Here is a 4,182-nt window from a genome sequence, read left to right on the forward strand (position 1 = left end):
GGATTGCCTTCTAGTCACTAACACCAATCTCTTTTAATTAAGTGGATTGCAACTTGTGAACAGACGTAGCATTCCAACTTATTTGACTTTCCCTTACCTAGTAAAGGATAAATAAATAGGACAACCTTTAATTGTCAATTAATCTTGAGAGTATTCCAACAATAATAGGAATTCCAACTAATCAACTCCCAATCAAGGCTTTTATTTACATTATTCAAATTCTCCAATTTAATTCCCTGTTCACTCAACTCAAACCTTTTTGAAAACATCTGATTAATAAAATAGCACACTTTTCTACAACTCGTTGGGAGACGACCTGGGATTCATACTCCCAGTATTTTAATTTCAATTTTCTGTGACACCTTTTTAAATTGATAGGCAGATTTCTGGTGAGTTAAAAACTATACTTGCAACGCATATAAATTAACAATTTTTAATTCACCAATTTCTGCCCGCATCACACTGTTCAAGCATTCATTCAGAAAACACAAAGTATTGCCACCACATCAAAATAATTAAACTAATTTCAAGATAGAATTCGAAACCATGCACTTCTTGTTCTTTTGTAATTAAAAACATTTTTCATTTAAGAAAGGTGAAGGATTCATAGGACATTCATAGCTTTAAGACATAGACACTAGACACTAATGATCATGTAGTAAAGACAAAAACATAGACAAAACATAAAGCATATAATTCAAAAAATAGAAAAATAAGAACAAGGAAATTAAAGAACGGGTCCACCTTAGTGATGGCGGCTAGTTCTTCCTCTTGAAGATCTGATGGAGTGCTTGAGCTCCTCTATGTCTCTTTCTTGCCTTTGTTGCTCCTCCCTCATGGCTCTTTGGTCCTCTCTGATTTCATTGAGGATAATGGAGTGCTCTTGGTGCTCCATCCTTAGTTACCCCATGTTGGAACTCAATTCTCCTAAGGAGGTGTTGAGTTGCTCCCATTAGTTTTGTGGAGGAAAGTGCATTCCTTGAGGTATCTCAGGGATTTCTTAATGAGGAATTTCCTCATGCTCTTGTTGAGGTTCATGAGTGGGCTCTCTTGTTTGCTCCATCCTCTTTTTAGTGATGGGCTTTTGAGATAAATCTTTCCATCTCCCATGACTCGGAGGTGGAAGCAATTGCCTTTCCTTTCCTCTTTCTAGAGATTTTTCCGGCCTTAGGTGCCATTGATGGTTATGGAAAAACAAAAAAAAAAAAGCAGGACTTTTTCCACACCAAACTTAAAAGGTTTTGCTCATCCTCGAGCAAAAGAAGAAAGAAAGGAGTAGAAGAAGAAAAAATGGAAGAGATGGAGGTAGGTGAGTGGTTCGGCCAAGGGGGGAAGAAGTATTTGTGATGTGTGAAAGTGGAGGTAGTGAGGAGGGGTATTTATAAGGTAGGAGAGAGAGGGAATCCGTGTGAGAAAGGGTGGGTTTGGGAGGATAATGGTTTGAATTTGAATGGTGAGGTAGGTGGGGTTTATGATGGATGGATGTGAGTAGTGAAGAGGATATAGGAAAGAGGGTAGGATTTGATAGGTGAAGGGTATTTGGGAAAGAGTGTTATGGAAAGTTGTGAAGAGGAGAGAAGAAGTGGTGGGGTAGGTTGGGATCCTGTGGGGTCCACAGATCTTGAGGTGTCAAGAAATTCTGCTCCCTGCACCATTCTGGCATTCAAATGCCCTCTATGTGCCAATTCTGGCGTTAAACGCCAGCTCTGCTACCTTTCTTGGCGTTAAACACCAGCTCTGCTATCTTTCCTGGCGTTAAACGCTAGTCTGCTGCCCATTTCTAGCGTTTAACGCCAGCCAGATGCTAGACACCTCATTCTGGCATTAAACGCCCAGAATGCTACCCATTCTGGCGTTTAACGCCCAGAATGCTGCCAGGCTGGGCGTTAAACGCCCATTCTGCTATCCTTACTGGCGTTTAAACGCCAGTAAGTCTGTCTTCCAGGGTGTGCTATTTTTGATACTGTTTTTCATTTTGCTTTAATTCTGCAGCTATTTTTATGACTTCACATTATCATCAACCTAAAGAAAACATAAAATAATAATGGAAAATAAATAAATATAATTGAATAACATTGGGTTGCCTCCCAATAAGCGCTTCTTTAATGTCAATAGCTTGACAGTGAGCTCTTAGAGAGCTTCACAGAGACTCAGAGTTTGATGATGACCTCCCAACACCAAACTTAGAAGTTGAGTGTGGGGGCTCTGTTTGACTCTGTATTGAGAGAAGCTTTTCATGCTTCCTCTCCATGGTTACAGAAGAAGATCCTTGAGCCTTGAACACAAGGTAGTCCTCATTTATTTGAAGGACTAACTCTCCTTTGTCCACATCAATCACAGCTCTTGTTGTGGCTAAGAAGGGTCTTCCAAGAATGATGGATTCATCCTCATCCTTCCCAGTGTCTAGGATTATGAAGTCAGCAGGGATGTAAAAGCCTTCAACCTTCACTAGGACATCCTCTACAAGTCTATAAGCCTATTTCATTGATTTGTCTGCCATCTCTAGTGATATTCTTGCAGCTTGTACCTCAAAGATCCCTAGTTTCTCCATTACAGAGAGTGGCACGAGGTCTATACTTGAACCAAGGTCACACAGAGCCTTCTTAAAGGTCATGGTGCCTATGATGCAAGGTATTAAGAACTTTCTGGGATCCGGTTTCTTCTGAGGTAAGTTTCTGTTGAACCAAGGTATTTAGTTCATTGATGAGCAATGGAGGTTCATCCTCCCAAGTCTCATTACCAAATATCTTGGCATTCAGCTTCATGATTGCTCCTAGATACTGAGCAACTTGCTCTTCAACAATATCTTCATCTTCTTCAGAGGAAGAATACTCATCAGAGCTCATGAATGGCAACAGAAAGTTTAGTGGAATCTCTATGGTCTCTATATGAGCCTCAGATTACTTTTGTTCCTCAATAGGGAACTCCTTAGGGGTCAGTAGACGTCCATTGAGGTCTTCTTCAGTGGAAATCACTGCCTTTCCCTCTTCTACAGGTTCGGCCATGTTGGACGTGTTTATGGTCTTGCACTCTCTTTTTGAATTCTCTTCTGTATTGCTTAGGAGAGTACTAGGAGGGATTTCAATAAATCTTTTACTCAGCTAACCCACTTGTGCCTCCAAATTTCTAATGGAGGACCTTGTTTCAGTCATGAAACTGTGAGTGGTTTTACTTAGATCAGAGATTATGGTTGCTAAGTCAGAGAGGCTCTGCTTCGAATTCTCTGTCTGTTGCTCAGAAGATGATGGAAAAGGCTTACTATTGCCAAACCTACTTCTTCCACCATTATTATTATTGAAGCCTTGATTAGGCTTCTGTTGATCCTTCCATGAGAAATTTGGATGATTTCTCCATGAAGGATTATAGGTGTTTCCATAGGATTCTCCCATGTAATTTACCTCTTCCATTGCAGGATTCTCAGGGTCATAAGCTTCTTCTTCAGAGGAAGCTTCCTTAGTACTGATGGATGCAGCTTGCATTCCGGTCAGACTCTAAGAAATCATATTGATTTGCTGAGTTAATATTTTATTCTGAGCCAATATTGCATTCAGAGTATCAATCTCAAGAACTCCTTTCTTCTGAGTCACCCCATTATTCACAGGATTTCTTTCAGAAGTATACATGAACTGGTTATTTACAACCATTTCAATGAGTTCCTGGGCTTCTGCAAGTGTCTTCTTTAGATGAAGAGATCCACCAGCAGAGTGGTCCAATGACATCTTGGATAATTCAGACAGACCATCATAGAATATACATAGGATGCTCCATTCTGAAAGCATGTCAGAAGGACACCTTCTGATCAATTGCTTGTATCTTTCCCAAGCTTCATAAAGGGATTCACCTTCCTTCTGTCTGAAGGTTTGGACTTCCACTCTAAGCTTGCTCAACTTTTGAGGTGGAAAGAATTTGGCCAAGAAAGCATTGACCAGCTTTTCCCAAGAGTTCAGGCTTTCTTTAGGTTGTGAGTCCAACCATGTCCTAGCTCTGTCTCTTACAGCAAATGGGAAAAGCATAAGTCTGTAGACCTCAGGATTAACCCCATTGGTCTTAACAGTGTCACAGATTTGCAAGAATTCAGCTAAAACTGATGAGGATCTTCCAATGGAAGTCCATGAAACTTGCGATTCTGCAGCATTAGAGAAACTAATTGAGGCTTAAGCTCAAAGTTGTTTGCTCCAATTG

General features: G+C 40.4%; 1 non-coding gene across 1 annotated transcript; it reads left to right on the forward strand.

Annotated features, from left to right (window-relative positions):
• The first annotated feature begins 3,773 nt into the window (after positions 1 to 3,773).
• LOC112745977 (small nucleolar RNA R71) lies at positions 3,774 to 3,881 on the forward strand. The gene has a single exon (XR_003173880.1). It is a non-coding gene; the product is annotated as a small nucleolar RNA R71 (small nucleolar RNA).
• The last annotated feature ends 301 nt before the right edge of the window (positions 3,882 to 4,182 follow it).

This window comes from Arachis hypogaea, chromosome 14 (assembly GCF_003086295.3).
Source record: "Arachis hypogaea cultivar Tifrunner chromosome 14, arahy.Tifrunner.gnm2.J5K5, whole genome shotgun sequence".
In the NCBI taxonomy this organism is placed as follows: Eukaryota; Viridiplantae; Streptophyta; class Magnoliopsida; order Fabales; family Fabaceae; genus Arachis; species Arachis hypogaea.